Source organism: Eurosta solidaginis, chromosome 2 (genome assembly GCF_040869045.1).
Source record: "Eurosta solidaginis isolate ZX-2024a chromosome 2, ASM4086904v1, whole genome shotgun sequence".
NCBI lineage: Eukaryota > Metazoa > Arthropoda > Insecta > Diptera > Tephritidae > Eurosta > Eurosta solidaginis.
This window is the reverse complement of record NC_090320.1, coordinates 222643588-222665889: the sequence shown is the minus strand read 5'-3', so window position 1 is coordinate 222665889 and position 22302 is coordinate 222643588.

Genomic DNA, 22302 nt, shown 5'->3' with positions numbered 1-22302 from the left:
AGTGGGCTGCAAGTGCTGTTTTATGTGTATTGCTTGATCGTAAACATTTGATGTCGGACCGGTGCCCTGCTATTCTTGTTATACTCAGTTGAGCAGAGCTCACAGAGTATATTAACTTTGATTGCATAAAGGTGGTTGTACAGGTATAAAGGAATCGAGATAGATATAGACTTCCATATATCAAAATCATCAGTATCGAAAACTAATTCGATTTAGCCATGTCCGTCCGTCCGTCCGTCCGTCCGTCTGTCCGTTAACAAGATAACTTGAGTAAATTTAGAGGTATCTTGATGAAATTTGGTACGTAGGTTCCCAGGCACTCATCTCAGATCGCTATTTAAAATGAACGATATCGGACAATAACCACGCCCACTTTTTCGATATCGAAAATTTCGAAAAATAGAAAAAGTGCGATAATTCATTACCAAATACGCATTAAGCGATGAAACTTGGTAGGTGAGTTGAGCTTATGACGCAGAATAGAGAACTAGTAAAATTTTCGACAACGGGCGTGGCACCGCCCACTTTTAAATGAAGGTAATTTAGAAGTTTTGCAAGCTGTAATTTAGCAGCCGTTGAAGATATCATGATGAAATTTGGCAGGAACGTTACTCTTATTACTCTATGTCTGCTCAATAAAAATCAGCAAAATCGGAGAACGACCACGCCCACTTTTTAAAAAATTTTTTTTTTTAATTCAAATTTTAAAAGAAAAGTTAATATCTTTACAGCATATAAGTAAATTATGCCAACATTCAACTCCAGTAATGATATGGTGCAACAAAATTCAAAAATAAAAGAAAATTTCAAAATGGGCGTGGCTCCGCCCTTTTTCATTTAATTTGTCTAGGATACTTTTAATGCCATAAGTCGAACAAAAATTAACCAATCCTTTTGAAATTTGGTAGGGACATAGATTTTATGACGCTTACTGTTTTCTGTGAAAATGGGTGATATCGGTTGATGCCACGCCCAGTTTTTATACACAGTCTTCCGTCTGTCCTTCCGCATGGCCGTTAACACGATAACTTGAGCAAAAATCGATATATCTTTATTAAACTCAGTTCACGTACTTATCTGAACTCACTTTGTATTGGTATAAAAAATTGCCGAAATCCGACTATGACCACGCTCACTTTTTCGATATCGAAAATTACGAAAAATTAAAAAAAATGCCATAATTATATACCAAATACGAAAAAATGGATGAAACTTGGTAATTGTATTGGTCTGTTGACGCAAAATATAACTTTAGAAAAAAACTTGGAAAAATGGGTGTGACACCTACCACATTAAGTAGAAGAAAATGAAAAAGTTTTGCAGGGCGAAATCAAAAGCCCTTGGAATCTTGGAAGGAATACTGTACGTGATATTGCATATATAAATAAACTAGCGGTACCCGACAGATGATGTTCTGGATCACCCTGGTCCACATTTTGGTAGATATCTCGAAAACGCCTTCACATATACAACCAAGGGCCACTCCCTTTTAAAACCCTCATTAATACCTTTAATTTGATACCCATATCGTACAAACGCATTCTAGAGTCACCCCTGGTCCACGTTTATGGCGATATCTCGAAAAGGCGTTCACATATAGAACTAAGGCCCACACCCTTTTAAAATACTCATTAACACCTTTCATTTGATACCCATATCGTACAAACGCATTCTAGAGTCACCCCTGGTCCACGTTTATGACGATATCCCGAAAAGGCGTCCACCCATAGAACAAAGGCCCACTCCCTTTTAAAACACTTATTACACTTTTCGTTTGACACCCATATTGTACAAACGCATTCTAGAGTCAACCCAGGTCCACTTTTATAACGATATTCCGAAAAGGCGTCCACCTATAGAACTAAGGCCCACTCCCTTTTAAAATACTCATTAACACATTTCATTTGATACCCTTAACGTACAAACAAATTCTCGAGTCAGGCCTGGTCCACCTTTATGGCGATATCCCTAAATGGCGTCCAGCTATAGATCTATGGCCCACTTCCTCTTAAAATACTCTTTAATACCTTCCATTTGATACACATGTCATACAAACACATTCCAGGGTTACCCTAGGTTCCTTTTACAACATGGTGATTTCCCTTACTTTGTCTACACAGCTCTCAACTGAGTATATAATGTTCGGTTACACCCGAACTTAGCCTTCCTTTCTTGTTTTTAACTTATTTTTCGTTGTGCCAACATATTCTTTCGCACAAATGTTATCTCCGTCTCCTGCACATGGTATCTTGTATACAACATTGTTTTTCTCCATCGTTTCTAATTTACTTTTCATATTCTTGAAAAATATTTGGTTTGTGTACGCCGGTTTGTGTGCTATTCCGATTATTTCTTTATCATAAATATTTGAGCATTGTAATCTTTCGGAAAACCCAGGTATATATATAATAGATTTATATGTGATCGGGTTTTTACCTTCGATTTTTGATTTGGTACCCTAATGATGCGTGTTTATCAACCTACGTATTACCCCGGACGGGAAATCGTTCATCTTGAGAATGTGCTCGATAGGGTTTTTATTCTCAGGGTGAAAAATTGAATCACTAGTATCTAAAACTCGCCGGTTTAAATTTTTCGCTGTATTAAAAATCATATTTTTCGGATGTTTAGATAAATAATTTATAATACGTCCTGAAGATGTAGGCTTTTGGTACCAATCTACTCTAATTTTATTGCTTATTTTACATACCAAGGAATCTAGAAATGGTAATTTGCCATCTTTTTCCAACTCCATCTTGAATTGTATGTCTTTGTGGTATGAATTTAGCAAATCTAAGGTTTCGTCCAGTTTATCCTCCTTTACTAATGCAAACACATCGTCTACGTAATTACTGAGTAGTCTCGTGTTGTTTACTATTTTTCCTAAAATTTCTTCTATTACAATGTCGGCGACAATCGGTGATGCCGGAGATCCCATTGGAAGACCCTTTAATTGCGTATATATTCGTTCCTCGTACTTAAAATATCTATTTTCACAAATACAAAACGTCACTATTTCCATAAAAAGATTTTTAGGCATATCCGTATATTGTTTAATCTCCTCCCATTTCGCCTGAATTGTCTGTATAACAAAGTCTGTTGGTATACTTGGAAATAGTGATATAACATCAAACGATACAAAACGCTCATCATCACATATATAGTTGTCATTGACTTTGTCCTTAAATTCTATTGCACTTTTAACATTGAACACCGATTTCATCGTCAAGTTTTTTAAAATATTAGTCAAGTAGTTACATAAATTATAGGATTATATACGGACATCCCTAAAAATCTTTTTATGGAAATAGTGACGTTTTGTATTTGTGAAAATAGATATTTTAAGTACCAAGAACGAATATATACGTTTGGTTGGTTTATTAATTTTAAACCCCCAAATTGCTTCCAGTTACGAGACCGACTATTTAATTATAAGTAAAAAACCGCGGTTAATAAAGATCAATATTTTATTAACTATTGTAACTGAAAAAATATGTTGATGATTTTTATTTCGCTATGGTATATGCGCGCACTTGTTCGCCAGTAAGAATTGCAAAAAGAATGGTGCAGAGAAAATGAATAACAACTACAGGTGTACAAAATAGAACATATGTAGTAAAAGCTAGTATGTATGAAGATGAAATAGTGGCGGTTGCCACATACGCAATTAAAGGGTCTTCCAATGGGATCTCCGGCATCACCGATTGTCGCCGACATTGTAATGGAAGAAATTTTAGGAAAAATAGTAAACAACACGAGACTACTTAGTAAATACGTAGACGATGTGTTTGCATTAGTAAAGAAGGATAAACTGGACGAAACCTTAGATTTGCTAAATTCATACCAAAAAGACATACTTTTCAAGATGGAGTTGGAAAAAGATGGCAAATTACCATTTCTAGATTCCTTGGTATGTAAAATAAGCAATAGAATTAAAGTAGATTGGTACCAAAAGCCTACATCTTCGGGACGTATTATAAATTATTTATCTAAACATCCGAAAAATATGATTTTTAATACAGCGAAAAATTTTATCCGGCGAGTTTTAGATACTAGTGATTCAATTTTTCACCCTGATAAAAAAAACGTATCGAGCACATTCTCGAGATGAACGATTTCCCGTCCGGGGTAATACGTAGGTTGATAAACACGCATCATAGGGGTACCAAATAAAAATCGAAGGTCACATCTAAATCTATTATATATATACCTGGCTTTTCCGAAAGATTACAATGCTCAAATATTTATGATAAAGAAATAATCGGAATAGCACACAAACCGGCGTACACAAACCAAATATTTTTCAAGAATATGAATATGAATTTATTGTATACAAGATACCATGGGCAGGAGACGGAGCTAACATTTGTACGAAAGAATATGTTGGCACAACGGAAAATAAGTTAAAAACAAGAATAGCAGGGCACCGATCCGACATCAAATGTTTACAATCAAGCAATACACATAAAACAGTACTTGCAGCCCACTGTGCGGAGAGCGGATATAAACCGGACTTTGACGCTATGAGCATACTACAGCAAGAACAGCATTACAACAAACGCTTTACTTTGGAGATGCTCCACATAATAGACACGGACGAGAACAAAAGATTGAACTACAAGAAAGACTCTGAAATGTGTGCACACATCTGCCGCCACTTACTTGACTCGCGAAAATCAGTTCAACAACAGCATCTCGAACTGATTATACGCTGCCCACCTAACATCTGGACTCATGTATGTATGTTTGCAGTAATGCTTATATGTTTATACATACATATATATACATTTGCTGATAAATTGTGTAAAATAAAGTGTTTATTTATTTATTATTGTAGTCCCCGATGACGATCTCCGTTGGAGATCGAAATATATTGGAATAAAAACAACAACAACTTGTTTAATTTTTTTGACCTAGAGCCAGTTTGAAGAAATAATTGTTAAATTTAAAGGTCGCCAAAAATCAAAATTTGTCATAACTATTCTTTTTCTCGCAGAAAATGGGGATTTCGTGTTGGGGATTTGGATTATCGGATTTTAATTTTGGGGATTATTATTTGGGGATTTTGATTTTGAGTAACCCGTTAAAGAGAATTTTATTTCTACGTTATAATAAAATAATATAAATAGTAAATATTCTGTGTTAATTTTATTTTCAGCTCTTAGTCCAAAAATCATTTAGTTGATGTGGCAAACATTTTTTTTGATGTAATGCATCAATAATGATTCATGAATGAGACGTCATTAATTCAAGTTAATCAATTGTATTAGTGGATTTTTATAGGGGGCCCGTAAATTGTTTAGTCCCGGGCCCGGATTTTCTCTGTGTGTCGTTACTTGCTTTTTGATGATGAGTTTTCACTGAGAGCTTTTCATGGCAGAAATACACCCGGAGTGCTTGCCAAACACTGCCGAGGGGCGACCCCGCTTAGAAAAATTTTCTTCTAATTGAAAAATCTTATTTCTAAAATTTTGATGTTGCTTTGCCCGGGAGTTGAACCCAGGGCATACGGTGTGATAGGCGGAGCACGCAACCCATCACACCACGGTGGCCGCCACCCTTCCTTACTTGTTTTATTAAATTCTAGGGCTGAGCCTCCTTAATGGCCAATTTTCTCAATTCCAATTCGTGCTTCATTTTCCACCACTCCTTACCTGCGCGAAGTTTTTCCCTTTTAAGTTAATTTCAGCTCTTAGTCCAAAAATCATTTAGTTGATGTGGCAAACATTTTTTTTGATGTAATGCATCAATAATGATTCATGAATGAGACGTCATTAATTCAAGTTAATCAATTGTATTAGTGGATTTTTATAGGGGGCCCGTAAATTGTTTAGTCCCGGGCCCGGATTTTCTCTGTGTGTCGTTACTTGCTTTCAAGCATTCGAAAACATTGATTTGAATTAACCGAAATGGAAAGTACTTCAAATTGGGAACATAGTAAAATAATGTTGAATTTCGTCCGATTTAATTTTGTGCTTGAGAAAATGCATGGATGTATGCTGTGCAGCCAAAAATTGTGCTAATTTCGAGTCGCCATAACTTCCTATATAATTTGAACATTAAAGTTAAGTTTTTATTTTCAATCTATTCGAGACAGCTTTTCGCGAAAAAGTCTAGAGAGTATAAAAGCAGCGCAAGATGTGAAAATCAGTTTGATTTTAAACATTGTAACTGAAGTACGCGAGTAATTTACAAATTACATACGTATATCTTGATTAATTTTAAAGCGGTTCAGTCTCCGCAAAGTCAAGAAATAGTGTCCATTAAGTCTTAACCCAAGTTATTACCTTGAGTGCAGTCCAGAATGTCTATTGAGACTTTGTTCCCAACCTCTATGTCTGTCTGTTCGAGTTAATGTCTAAGGGAATGAGAGATACTCGATATGCCCAAACGACGTTTCATAACTATGACGGTCTGATTATCATGGTGAGCGTCAATATTAAAATCCTGGGGTTGGTCCTGAACACCATAATGTATTTTGCATCAGTGAATTCAATGTTTTCAATATAGGAAAATATGTGTACACAATTTCATTACGATCCGTTATTTTTCTTCGAGTTATGGCTCCCGAAACATAGAAAATTGCTTAGTCATAAAAAGAGTGGTGCCACACACATTCTCAAAATTTTTAGTGTTTTCCTATTTAATGATATAATTCAATTTAGAAAATAAAATTCTATTGGTAAAAAGCTCTTTTTCGTCTACGACCCTTTTAAAAATCTTTTATATAGAAGTGGGCGTGGTCTTTAACCGATCTCGTCCATTCTTTTCTAAAAATATTTCCTGCTATAGGTAAAATTTGTGTACCCAACTTTATTACGATCCGTTAATGTTTCTTCGAGTTATGGCTCCCGAAACATAGAAAATTGCTTAAGGTTTGGTTTCCTCGGAAAGCGGTGCCGCTTTATTACGACCGCTAAAGAACGCCCGGTATACTCACCATTTTCAGTGGCACTGCTTTGTTGGAAACTACTAATACTTTATGGCAGACAATCCACAAAATTTTAGTTTACATTTTTCCTTTTTTTTTTAGTTTTTCCTCTTATTTTTTAACTGCACATATAAAAATCAGATATGTTCAAAAAAATCAAAATTCAAAAATGTGGTTTATTTTACAAATATTTGATAAAGTGCTCACCGCTTTCACAATAGGTGATGAACGAGTTTCTACCGTCATGACGGCCGTAATATTTTATGCCTTGCCGCAATATTACGTTACGGTGAACTTCACCGTCTTCATGGTTTACACATAGCTACTTTTACACTGCAACAAATTTGACGACATACTCTACTGCTATGTAACGGCCGCTAAATAGCGGCACCGCTTTCGAGGCAACCATGCCCATTTTTAAAAATTTGAAGTTTTTCCTATTTACTGTTCCACTTGGGAAATGAAATACCATTGATATAAAGCTTTTTTGCAAAGATATAGATAACTTTATTCAAAAACCTTTTAAAAATCTTTTATATAAAAGATTTCGATATTTTTCTTCAAAGCATTCCTTATAGTAAAGGCAAACTCTCTGTCGAATTCTGTTACGATAAGTTTAACGATTTTTGATTTATGATTAATAAGATTTGTAAAATTTATTTTATTTCAAGAGGGCGGTGCCACACTCATTTTAAATTTTTTTTTTCAAATTTGTATTAAGAGTCTCAGTATCAGTCCACACGTAACATTTCCACATTCTAGGTGTGTTATTTATTAAATAATCAGGTTTTTTGTGTTTTCCAAAATTTTATATATATAAAAACTCACTCATTTTCAATACCAATCTATTTTGGGTCCAGATAAGCTCGTGTTCCAAATTTAGTGAAGATATCTCAATATTTACTCAAGTTATCGTGTTAACGGACAGACGGACGGACGGGTGGACATGGCTCAATAAAATGTTTTTCGACAAAGATGATTTTGATATAAGGAAGTCTATATCTATCTCGATTCCTTTATACCTGTACAACCAACCGTTATCCAATCAAAGTTAATATACTCTGTGTGTAAAGCACGCTGAGTATAAATATAGGTATGTAGTTTGTGTGAGGGTGCAAAGTTTCAATTTTTTGTGGTCTGAATGAAATAGCTATGACAATGAATCACTTATATCAACAATATACGTATAACTTAAGCGTAAGTATTCGGTGACATTTGAAGCATTTAGTTGTTTAAATGGGGCTGTAGTTACGAAAAACTTCTCATCTGAACAATAGGTTCTGGGGGATATGTGCTATATATACGACCGATCGCATCCATTTTCTCGCACAACAATATGTGCAATATACGAAAGCATATGGTGAAGTTTGAAGCTTCAATCTGATAAATTGTGGAAGATATGACAAAACCATATTTTCTGGAATACCGCTTGTATGGCGGATATTTGCTATAGTGGTCCGATCCGGCCGGTTCCGACAAATGGCTAATCGGACACCTATATATACCCGCTCACCAAATTTTATCAAGGTATCTCAAAAATTGAGGGACTAGTTTGCATACAAACAAACTGGCGCATATGGCTAAATCAACTCAGCCCTTCATCCTGATCATTTCGGTATACTTATTGGTGGGTCTATCTATTTTCTATTAAGCACTGACAATTTTGAGATTCGTGACGAAGTTAATATACCATTTCATTTTCACGAAAGGTATAAAAGGCTTGAGGAAATATTTTCTCTACCACTTTGGCAAAGTTTTAAGTAAATATTTTTCATAATTACTTTGTATTTGTACAGTTGAATTTTTGTATTAACCCATCGCTGTTGTGGACATCCCCAGCACACGTATTCTCTCAAATAAATACCTATTAAATTATTAAAACGTGTAATCTATCGTTCCGAAGGCTTTTATTGGCACTAAGCCGCAGAGTATCGACTATGTTCCAAACACCTCAGATCCTCCTATACCATGGCACTGCCTTTCAATGTTGGTTGTGGTATCACATACCCATCCAAACTATTCAAGAAACATTTCGAGTTATTTTTAAATGAATTTTTTTATTTGAGTTAATAATTTTCGAATGAAAACGTAAGATTTAAATGATCTTGCGAATGGAACCGGTCTAAAATAGTATGTGTTATAAACGTTATTAGCTTTCGACGTCGTTGCACGTTAGGTGTGTCGTTACTTACTTTCAAGCTATCCAAAATTTTGATTTGAATTAATCGAAATGGAAAGTACTTAAAATTGGGCACATAGTAAAATCATGTTGAATTTCGTCCAGTTTAATTTTGTGCTTGAGAAAATGCATGGATGTATGCTGTGCAGCCAACCACTTTGACTAGAGCACGCGTTAAAGGCATGCAAAAATTTATCTAATTTCGAGTCGCCATAACTTCCTATATAATTTGGACATTAAAGTTATGCTTCTTTTCCAACAATTCGAGACAGCTTTTCCCGAAAAAGTCTAGAGCCTAGGAGATATAGGCGAACGAGGTTACTGAGAGTATAAAAGCATCGCCAGCTAAGCAAGTCAGTTTGATTTTAAACGTTGTAACTGAAGTACGCGAGTAATTCATAAATTATTTACGTACAGTTATCTTTTTAGATAATCCAAAAGGAAATACAACCGTAGGTATATACGTAGTATACGTTGCTACTATAATATGCTCGCAATGAGTTTTGAATTCGAAGTCAAAATAAATAACAATTTAAAAACAAAAAACATAAAACCACGCTTTTGTAGCTGACCAAACTAAAAGTTAGAAAATAATTTTTAATCACAAAGATTTTACGTTACATTTGTAGAAGGTAGAATAATTTACCATAGGGATGTTCCATGAGAAAGTGAACTTAGGTGCGGAGATATTTTTTAACACTCCTTGGGGCCGTGTGGATACAAATGTTGTAAAAACCTTCAATCAATCGAAAAATATTAAATTTATTCTTTAAGTGTATTTTCGACACTTGTTTTTTCTTCTTTAAAGTAAAGTGCTGATGAACTATTTCAATTAGGTAGAAAAAACTTGTATTGAAAAATTTGTAAAAAAAATTTGTGGTTTAACACTCAAGTGATTAATAAGAATAATAACTGCATTAACTCAACATTGTTTAATGGAGCTGATTAAAATACCAAATTTTATAAGCCCTATATTATTGTTATTAGATCTACCGAATATTGTTAGCCTTGTCCCACACGTGACAACGTTCCAGGGTTACCCTCGGTTCATTTTCCTACATGGTTATTTTCCCTTATGTTGTCACCATAGCTCTCAACTGAGTATGTAATGTTCGGTTACACCCGAACTTAACCTTCCTTACTTAAAAATAAAAAAAAATAAATGTAAGGCGCGATAACCTCCGAAGAGATCTAAGGCCGAGCTTCTCTTCCAATTTGCGTCGTGCTCCTCTTGATTTTCCCTACAAATTGGCCGGACGGAACCTACATGTTTTATGCCGACTCCGAACGGCATCTGCGAAGCAGATGAGTTTTCACTGAGAGCTTTTCATGGCAGAAATACACCCGGAGTGCTTGCCAAACACTGCCGAGGGGCGACCCCGCTTAGAAAAATTTTCTTCTAATTGAAAAATCTTATTTCTAAAATTTTGATGTTGCTTTGCCCGGGAGTTGAACCCAGGGCATACGGTGTGATAGGCGGAGCACGCAACCCATCACACCACGGTGGCCGCCACCCTTCCTTACTTGTTTTATTAAATTCTAGGGCTGAGCCTCCTTAATGGCCAATTTTCTCAATTCCAATTCGTGCTTCATTTTCCACCACTCCTTACCTGCGCGAAGTTTTTCCCTTTTAAGTTAATTTTTTCTCTTAAAATTTTATTATTTTGACTTATCTTGTTTGGTTGATTTTCCGACAGGGTGGATAAATGATGTATATTGGAACGATTTTCCGTCATCCCTTGTCAAATTTGGTTATGAGACAAACCGGTTTCGGCGTTGTGTCATCATCTGTGTCGATTTTCGTTCTGATCTGTTTTTGTCGTTTGTCCTGTATTTATAGTTCGTAGGTATATGGGCAGGTATTGTCAAATTGATGCTTATGTATATTTAGTTATGTGTATGTGCTGTGTGTTCATTCAGAACCGAGGGTGATTTACTAATCGATTTGTGTGGCTGACTGGGGTAGGTAAAAATCTGTGATTTTAGTCGTTTGTCCTTCTTTGTCGGTTTTTTGTTTTGGTGTGTTAATTGTTTTGTGTTTATTTATTGTTGTGTGTTTGTCTGTTGTACCTGTGTGATTACGTTTTTTCCTGTAAACAAGTTTTAAAGGCTCGAATATTGTGTCAGAAATTGTGTTTATCTGTTCGTTTATTATTCTACCGTCGAATATTTTCTGTTTGTAGATTTCCATGTTTTCGGCCCATTTCTTGTATATGAAGAACCCTAGCTGTTTTATTGATGTTTGCTGGGGAACATTCATTCTCGACCATGTGATTCGCGAAGTTAGACTCGGGTATAATGTTTGGATTCCGTATTTCTCTGTTGTAATCTCTAATATGTTCTCTGAACCTCGTTCTTATTTGCCGTCCTGTTTGTCCTATGTAACTATGCTGGCTCCGCAGGTAAGCTTGTATACCCCGTGGCTGCTAAACGAATCCTCTGAGTTAGTGTTAGTTCTTAGTTTTCGCCCTAGATTGTTCGATGTTTTGAATGCTGTGTTAATGTTGTATTTTTTAAAGAAGTTTGCCAATTTATATGTTGCTTTGCCAGTATATGTCATAGTCGTCCAGCTATTATTTCCCTTTTCATTATTTCTTTTTGTTCTCTATTTGTCCTTCTGAGCTTATCTACTAGTGCTTTTTTATATCCGTTGTTTGCAGCGATATTATATATGACCTCAAGTTCTCTCTTATATGCCTCTTGTGTAAGCGGTGTTCTTTCAAGTCTATGCACCAAGTGAATGAACACACAGCACATACACATAACTAAATATACACAAGCATCAATTTGACAATACCTGCTCATATACCTACGAACTATAAATACAGAACAAACGACAACAACAGATCAGAACGAAAATCGACACTGATGATGGCACAACGCCGAAACCGGTTTGTCTCAAAACCAAATTTGACAAGGGATGACGGAAAATCGTTCCAATATACATCTTTTTTTATTTTCTTCCATGAGTTAAATTTTTTTTCCTCAATATCGACCATCTTCTCTTCGAAAGTAGATATCCTGCGTTTGTTTTTGGTTTTTTGTCGAATTTGATGTCCGCGGAGGAGAGGGTGGGATCGTTTGTGGTGTTTGCACCACACATTCAACATCTTCCGAATCTTCCAGATAGCTGATTACACTTTCGTCATTCTGCAAAGTTGCAAGCAAGCGTTAACAAAATACATACTTGCATAAGTATATCTGCGTTAACAAGCAAAAACAACCTAAATCTTAGATAGTTTGCAAATAACAAAAGTATACTGCCGATTTTTAACAGTATACCTTATAATTTTGCGAAAGTTTTATAGATATCACAGTATTTTATTCTCACACTTTGCAATGTACTTAGGTTATCAATTGCTTAGGCAGATATCGTCGGTTTTATTCAATATTCTCTATCGTCAATTGAACCAAAATGAAAAAAAAAAAAACTGAGTTAAATACGTGATGGTAATTTGTATCACTCAATGGTGTATTTCACCATGCTTATAATAAAGCACTTTTCAATATACAATGTCTAAACTGTGTATTGCGCTTCAGAAAAATTGAGTCTTTGTTGATAGAGGGTACTGAACTTAACCCGAGGGCATATACTTATGATTTTAGTACGTTAGTATTTAAATGCTAATATTACCGTAAAATTAACATTTCTTGAATGTTGTCGTTTCCCGATACAACGACAGGTGTCATCAACTGAAGGGCCCTTCTATCAAATTCGGATGCCTCCTTGGGACGTCCGAGCCCGTTCTGCCCTCTTTTTTGCAGTGATGCCCTTCGCAGCACTTCCTTCCCTTTCCTTTATATGGCTCCTGGCACGAGAGTTTTAGATTAAGTAATAAAATCTGTGAATGTATCAGAAATATTGCATACTCACTTTTGCTCCTGGCAATATTTGTGCCATTTAGCTGGATTCTTCACTGCACCGCCCAAACTATTGAGGCACTCAGAAAGATCAGCCCATATTTGAGACCTGGCGAGGGCCCCATCAACTGATTCAAACCTAGAAAATTTTTAAATACAAAAATTTACAGAACTCAGCAATCTAAACGGATCTTTAAATAATTTATTGGAAGAAATATTTAAAATTGTATCACTACTTAGTACTATCTCCACTGTAAATGTGTTAATTTATTAACGCAAGATCATTAACTTACTCAATTTGACTATTTTCCAGCTAACTAGAAGGAGTTCAAAATTTGCATCCTTGGAGCATTTGGTCTACTTTTCAAGTCAGGCATCTGATTTTATCCCGTACGAAATGATGTCTTCTAGTCTATCAGGAATTCAAGGGGTTGATAAGCGCAACTCAATACATGATACATTCATACTTGTAAAAAGATTCGTCTCGGGTAGCGTCATGGCTTCCCAAATAAATTGTCAACCTTACCTAGCCGAGACGAATGGCTTCCCAAATAAATTGTCAACCTCTCCTACCCGAGACGAACCCTGTTACAAGTATGAATGTATCATACATATATTTAGCAGGAAAATGACCATCAACATCGATAGCAAGACGTTCGGGGAGTATCTTAATCGCTGCAAGACTACTTTACCATTGAAATGAATAGCGCTATGGTATAACAGATATGTCCACAATTTCTTCGGACTTTTCCTCTAATATTCTACATCAAAATTGCCGCGGGATATCTCCTTACGCCATCAAAAAGGCAGAAAATTCCAATGTTGAAGAGTGAAATAAAGTTAAATATTTACAGCAGTGGTCAACTGCTAAAACACATCAGAAAATGTCGGAAGAGATTAATCTGTAAAGAAATATTTGCAAAAAAATGGAACGTGGTTGTTGTATTTTTCATTATTTCGTTGTACACGTACACATATTTCGAAATATTGTGGATCTATAAATATCCTTTTATGGATTCATAATTTCCATTGCCACCCTGGAATTATAGATACCCAGGTAAAACGTGTCCTTTCATACATCACCAGACATTTATAAAAACGAACAATCAATTTCTGCTAAATGTCCACGCACCCCGATATCCTAGCAATGGGCTTGATACAGCTCCGCTTCCCAACGCGTAAAGGGCATCTTACACTTAGAACACAAGCATATTTTATTTAATACACTTACCTATCATTTGCAAACTCCACGTTGTTCTCCATGAAGCAAGTTATTCATTGGAAACCTTTTTTGCTTTATTTTCCATTTTTATTTACTTTTATTGTCGTTTTTTTAAAGAATTTTTAAATTTTGTATTCAAATTTAAACGTAAATAACAAAACGCACCAACCATAAAGCTGAGAGTTTTTTTGATAACCAATGTACAGTCATTTGACAGTTAAAACTCATACGCACTGCTACAGAATCGGAATATTAGAATTTGCACGATTTTGAGTATACACTTTAAAACTCACAGTTAGCGAATAGGGCCCCAGAACGGCAGTAATGAGATTTCATTGAGGGAAGGTTGTCAAAAAATAATTTCAAGGCTTTTTTTCTTCGGATTTGTTTTGTAGTTGTTTTTTTGGCACATTGCTGTGGCCGCTCAAAGGCTTTTTGACCCAGTTAAGAACAACTCGTCGACCAATATTCAAGGTGTTTAAAAAAAACTTTTGCACACGCGCACATTTTCATTATTGACTTGGAAATGGTATTTAAAACTGCGAACTCTTTTGGATACATCAGGATCGGTACGATTGTGTGGATAATAAAATTTTACAGAATGTACCAACATACTCACATATATATTTTTTTTGCTTCCAGTCCATGTCCCAGAAATCTTTGAATATTTCCTGCCTTTGAGCATCAGTAACGCTTGCGTATTTCATTGCAGCTTTTCCACTTCTTTGTTTGCATTTACACCTTGGCTTTAATGATTTGGATTCTTTGTACTTTTTGTAATTCCACACCCCATCTTTCTTCAGTTTGCCTTTTTCTCGTCGCTTTATATTTGATATTTGAATCCATGCGCTGTTTTCCTCTTGCTTTATTTTCTGTCGCTTTTTAGAGATGATCGGTATATTGAAAGAATCATCAGAATCACTATTGAATCCATACGGCACCAGTCCAACTGCTCCATCAACAGATTCAATTCCGTAATTTCCATCATCGGTGCACTGAAGGCAGACACCTGCTGCATAGTTATTGTCACTATTGTCATCAGTGTTCATCTTATTCTTCTATTAAATAATATTTTTTGTAGAAAGTTCTTTGTTGCATTAAGTAATAATAATTTCTTACCTTTTTCAAATCAAACAATAACTCAAACTATTAATTTAGTGCAATTTAAGCTGCAGACATTGATGCTTTATCGGTAACCGTATCGGTAACCTTATAACAGCTGATAAGACCAACCTTATGAGAATCAATGCAATCGATTATTGGTGCCGCTAAGGTCGTAACCGTATCGTAGCAACCCATTGGTTTTTGATTTACCGTCGTAACATTTATCGTTACGATTACGTTAGGGATACGACTACAGCGATACGACCAACGGCACCAATGACTACAGCTTTATGTACACTACAACAAAGGACGTGCAATTTGACTTAGCGCGCTCTTTTTGACAACAGCTGACTTAGCACTTTTGCGCGTTTTTTTTTTTGACAACATCTGACTTAGCACTTTTGCACGTCATTGCCAGAAGAAAGGAAAAAACTAATTTTGTCCATTTTTTAATTTTGCAATCTATATAATTTAAATTTATTTACCGCACTGCATTAAAAATAAAATTTTTATAAAAAGTTGACTTAGCACATATTCTTATGAAGTTGACGAGATATTCTGCACATGAGAAAGTAGTCGTATTTTTAAAAGAAGAAAAACTATTCAATTAGCTGTTTTCAATATACATATAAAACATACCTACTAAATTTTAGATGCGAGATTACTACAGAAACTAAAAGATATTCATGAAAATGTAAGTGTCTTCTTTGCTTTTCTTACGCATTAAACTTATAAATGCTGAATACGGTTATGTGAAAAATAATATGGTCTCCCTTTAAAACGGTATTGTTCCAAAATTATGTTTATTTATTAGTTTTTAATAATTCCAATTTAAAATATCGTTCTAACTATAATACAAACTATATATACATTTCAAAGCTAACACAAAGCTCCCAACAATTAATGAAATTTTCATCACTTTTCCAGACTTATTAAAAACTTTCAAATATTTTCTGAGTGTGCAGTTTTGTAGCTCATCTAACTGTAGTGTAATAATGTGCAACTTTCACGAGGGTGTTCGCATTTTTTTCCATACACCGCCTGAACCAAATTTGTTTTATATGGAAGATATTACCCTCGGTAATTCTCATCTACTTGAAACTTGCACACTATTACACTGCAATTGAATGAGCTTCAAGACTGCATATTCAGAAATTTTCTAAAAACAGTAATTAAAAAGTTTCGAAAATTGATAAAAATTTGATTAATTTAACTTTAAAATTTTTATAATTATACATATGTGAGTAGTTTGTGTTATAGTTCGGACTATGTTATAAATGAAAAAATGTTATAAATGAAAAAGCTCTTTCATATACAAAGTTGTTATGCACGGGGTCTGAACTCGTTTTCTAAATTTGTTTACTTTTTCACCAGCTTTTACCCACAGGCGCAAACAGTAGACGCTATTACTGTTAAAAGTGACAACTCACGGCGTTACCATCGAGAAAAAATGTATGCAATTTTATTTTAGAGTTGTATTTTCAAATTGGTGAATTAAATAAGTTAAGTGATTTTCGTTGAAACTTTATTTTGAACCGAGCCGAACCATTTTTTTGGGTGGTTTTCGGTTCGGTTTTTGGAGTTAAGAAAAAAAAACCGTTCGGTTCGTGATTCGGTTCAAAGCCCCAAAATAGCGGGTGGTTCAGTTTCATAATCGGTTCGGTTCGACCCGGTTTGCAGCCCTGATAGAATCTCGTGCTTACATCCGCAAATATTGATCGAAGAATAAAGATGTTGCAGGGACGAAAAATAGTGTGAAGCAAGCTTCACAAAATTCTAGTAGGTCTCACATTCACCACTTAACACAGCAGAATTTGTTAAATTACCACTCTCTGTATTTGTTATTTAACAATTATTTGTACACTTTTTATTCAGCTAATCTGTTCAGAATTTACATTATTACACTCTAAAACTACAATCAGTGTATTTTGTGTGCTTAAATTATGTTAAAACTTGTGTTAAAGTTTGCGGTGTGGTGGAAGTGACCTACTAGAATTTTGTGAAGCTCCGCTGCTTTCCCCTGAAGTTCGCGCATGCAACATCTTTATTCTTCGATAAATATTTGCATCCGTGACCGGAATCTATGTAGTATAGGGATGTTTGTTGAATACGAGGCTATGCCTTCGCGCTTGTGCTCACATTTAATGTTGTTCTTGATAATTTTTTTTTTCAATTTTCCACACCTTGACCATAACCTTCCCCTAGAAGTCTTGGCATGCGACACAAAGACTTTAAATGTAGCAGCCGTGTTTGTGTGTGTTTGTGCACTAAAGTTTATTTAGCTACTCATAGAGTTAATTGTGAAAATAGAAATACTTGCAGTTATAACATTTAGCTAAATAAATACTCTTGAGCGCCTAGATGTAGGCAAGTAGTACGAGTACACGAATGCGAGTATCTTAATTTTGCTGAATCGTGTAGCAATTCACAGAGCAGTTTTATTATAGAGGGTGTCTTTCTTTCAAACGTAGTCACACACACATCCATACATAAACTTTAATGAGTTTCTTGGCTATTCAAGTTTGTGAAACCTGCACATTACCCTCGTTACTGTCGACTATTTCTATAGCGATTTGATGTGACCAGCCAACCAACCCATCCCTCCCTACGCTAGTAATATCATGTTTGTAGCAGGAGTCCCCTCATGTATGTAAGGGTGGCGGTTGAGTTGGTAAATCCCTTCTCGATATTTGTATGGGTCATCAACATTGAAAATAGCTGGGGAATTTTGTCAGCCACTTACGAAATCTACCTGAATCTAGTTTGGGCGATTTAGAAGAAAAGGATTTACGTTTAAATTCTGGTTTCATCTATAATCCCCTTTTCCCTTTTTCTCTCAAATATCCAACATCCGCTTAGATCTAATTTATTTGCATATTAAATTGAATGTTTCTTTTATGAAAAGATATGACAATCCACAGAGCTATCAACGGTGTGTATGTACTTATGACGTTCATATCTAGTACCCTAGATAGACACTTTCTTCATAGCAAATGCGTCAGAGAAAAGATATATTGTTTTTTTTTTTTTTTGCAAAAACAAATATGTACTGTAGGCCACAATATTGTATTAAAAGTAATTTGTAAAGTTACATGAATGTTGTTTTTGTCATCTTTTAGTTTGCTTTAATTTATTTGTCTTCCGAAGTGTGTTTTTTTATACTCAGCGTGCTTTGCACAGAGTATATTAACTTTGATTGGATAACGGTTGGTTGTACAGGTATAAAGGAATCGAGATGGATATAGACTTCCATATTTCAAAATCATCAATATCGAAAAAAAAATTGGATTGAGCCATGTCCGTCCGTCCGCCCGCCCGTTAACACAATAACTTGAGTAAATATTGAGATATCTTCACCAAATTTAGTACACGTGCTTACCTGGGCCCAGAGTAGATTGGTATCGAAAATCAGCGAAATCGGATCATAATCACGCCCACTTTTTATATATATAACATTTAGGAAAATAAAAAAAAACATGATTATTTAGTAAATAATACACTTAGAATGTCGAAATTTGACATGTGGACTGATATTAAGACTCTTGATGAAAATTGGGAAACAAATTCTAAAATGGGCGTGGCACCGCCCACTTGTAACAAAATCAATTTTACAAATATTATTAATCATAAATCAAAAATACGAAAAGCCTATCGTAACAAAATTCGGCAGAGAGGTTTCCTTTACTATAAGGAATGCTTTGAAGAAGAAGTAACGTAATCGGTGAATGACAACGCCCACTTTTATATAAAAGATTTTTAAAAGGGTCGTTGACGTATAAAAAAAACTATATCTTTGCAAAAAAGAGCTTTATATCAATGGTATTTCATTTGCCAAGTGGATTTATAACATTAAATAGGAAAAACTTCATATTTAAAAAATGGGCGTGGCAACGCTCTTCTTATGTCTAAGCAATTTTCTATGTTTCGGGAGCCATAACTCGAAGAAAAATTAACATATCGTAATGAAATTGTGTATACATATTTTCCTTATAGCAGAAAATATTTCTAGTAAAAATGGACACGAGATCCGTTAAAGACCAAGGCAACTTAGATATAAAACAAATTTAAAAGGGTCGCAGACTAGAATAGTAAGATATAACTTAGCAAAAGATAGTTTTGAATCAATGATATTTCACTTCTCAAGTTTTATTGTAAAAGGAAATGGGAAGACATTTTTTGTAAACGGGCGGTGCCACGTGTTATGTAGAAAAGTAATTTATCTGAAATGAAACGTACAATTGAAGCTCACGCTGAGTATATAATGTTCGGTGACACCCGAACTTAGACACCTTTACTTGTTTTTATTAAATTTACTGCCTTAACTTATACTGTTTACACACAGACGGCTTATTGAATAATAAAGGCAGTTTTCTACATTAAGACGCTTATTGAGCTCAATCTTCCCTACAAAATTCGAATCTATAATTATTTCATTAGTAGCTAATCGAATGCCTAATGAAGTCAAAAGGACAATGCAACTCTATTGGGAGCGTTCAGTCTCTTAGTTTTTGGTGTCTTCAGTGCTTAAAAATGTCATTTGTCAAAGTAAATGTCGTTGTCTGCATGGCGGAACGATACGAGGTGGCCGCATCGAACAGCTGATTATAACCTTCTTTTATTTGATTTGATGCATCAACTTCCGGCGCAGTACGATTTTGACATTTGTCCATCGAATTTACAAAAACAAAGTACATGGAATACTTATTTATGTATGTAGGTATGTCACCATGCTGCCACTTTGTATCGTTCCGCCATGATTGTCTGTCATATAGCATTGTCATTTTATTCGCTTGACATTTCATCCTTCATACTAATCGAGCAGTTACTTCTGTGTGAAAGCAAACAATTTACGATTTCATTAGAAGCTGAAATGAGATCATTAAGTTTCTGTGTGAAAACAGTATTACCCTTGAAGCGATGAATGCACGTGTTCCTTTTACTTATTTAAGAATTAAATATTTTTATCTGTTTTGTAAAACTGTAATGATAACACCGTTAAATGTCTTAACAATCGATTTTTTCTCTGAATTGTTTAAAAAAAAAATGTTTATATTTTTTACACTTTTTTCTTTAATTCATGTCCCGACCTTCGCAAAATCCTTTCAAATAATTGCACTTTTTATACCCCATTCACGTCACCATTCCCGCATTATCAAGCCACAAGCGCGTGCCATCGCTGTCAAACTGTAACTGAAGCACCTCAAACGAAACAAACAGTCCATAATGATCGTCTGATTCCAGCGTTAATGTGGGAGCTGTTTGTTGACAGAGAAACCAGCCAACTGCTGGCCTCCACCAATTAATGTATGCCTGTCGTAAGAGGCGACTAAAATACCAAATTGATTCAAGGGGTTGCCAGCGCAATATATCCTGGCGAATCCTGTTTCATTAACAGCCAAGGCTCTGGCCACCCCGAACTCCTCATGGATCTAGGGGGTGGGAGGGCGTTATGGCCAAGAAGGTTTCATGCTAAATCGTTTCCGAAATGGTCGAGCTAATACTTGTATGGTGCTTGTTACCGCAACGTACCGGATTTGCATCCGTAAAAGGACCATGAACAAACGTGGCTGTAAGACAATGTGGCCAGTGTTGCCAGAATTTTTTCAGAAAATAGGCTAGATGGACAAAAAATAAAAGCAAAATCAAAAATTTTAAGGCTAAGAAAAAAAAAACAAGTAAGGAAGGCTAAGTTCGGGTGTAACCGAACATTACATACTCAGTTGAGAGCTATGGAGACAAAATAAGGAAAATCACCATGTAGGAAAATGAACCTAGGGTAACCCTGGAATGTGGTTGTATGACATGTGTATCAAATGGAAGGTATTAAAGAGTATTTTAAGAGAGAGTAGGCCATAGTTCTATGGATGGACGCCATTTAGGGATATCGCCATAAAGGTGGACCAGGGCTGACTCTAGAATGTGTTTGTACGATATGGGTATCAAATGAAAGGTGATAATGAGTATTTTAAAAGGGAATGGGCTTTAGTTCTATAGGTGAACGCCTTTTCGAGAAACCCCATAAAGGTGGACCAGGGGTGACTCTAGAATATGTTTGTACGATATGGGTATCAAATGAAAGCTGTTAATGAGTATTTTGAAAAGGAGTGATCCTTAGTTCCCTAGGTGGACGCCGTTTCGAGATATCGCCATAAAGGTGCACCAGGGGTGTCTCTAGTTGTACGATATGGGAGTCAAATGAAAGGTGTTACTGAGCGTTTTAAGAGGGAGTGGGCATTAGGTCTATAGGTGGACGCCTTTTCGAAATGTCGCCATTAGGGTGGGCCAGTGGTGACTCTAGAATGTGTTTGTACGATATGGGTATCAAACGAAAGGTGTTACTGAGCATTTTAAGAGGGAGTGGACATTAGGTCCATAGGTGGACGCCTTTTCGAGATATCGCCATTAGGGTGGGCCAGGGGTGACTCTGGAATGTGTTTGTACGATATGGGTATCAAATGAAAGGTGGTAATGAGTATTTTAAAAGGGAGTAATCCTTAGTTCTATAGGTGGACGCCTTTTCGAGATATCGCCATAAAGGTGGACCAAGGGATGACTCTAGAATGTTTGTACGATATGGGTATCAAACGAAAGGTGTTACTGAGCATTTTAAGAGGGAGGGGGCACTAGGTCTATAGATGGGCGCCTTTTCGAGATATCGCCATTAGGGTGGGCCAGGGTGACTCTAGAATGTGTTTGTACGATATGGGTATCAAATGAAAGGTGGTAATGAGTATTTTAAAAGGGAGTAATCCTCAGTTCTATAGGTGGACGCCTTTTCGAGATATCGCCATAAAGGTTGACCAAGGGTGACTCTAGAATGTTTGTACGATATGGGTATCAAACGAAAGGTGTTACTGAGCATTTTAAGAGGGAATGGGCATTAGGTCTATAGGTGGACGCCTTTTCGATATATCGCCATTAGGGTGGGCCAGGGGTGACTCTAGAATGTTTGTACGATATGGGTATCAAACGAAAGGTGTTACTGAGCATTTTAAGAGGGAGTGG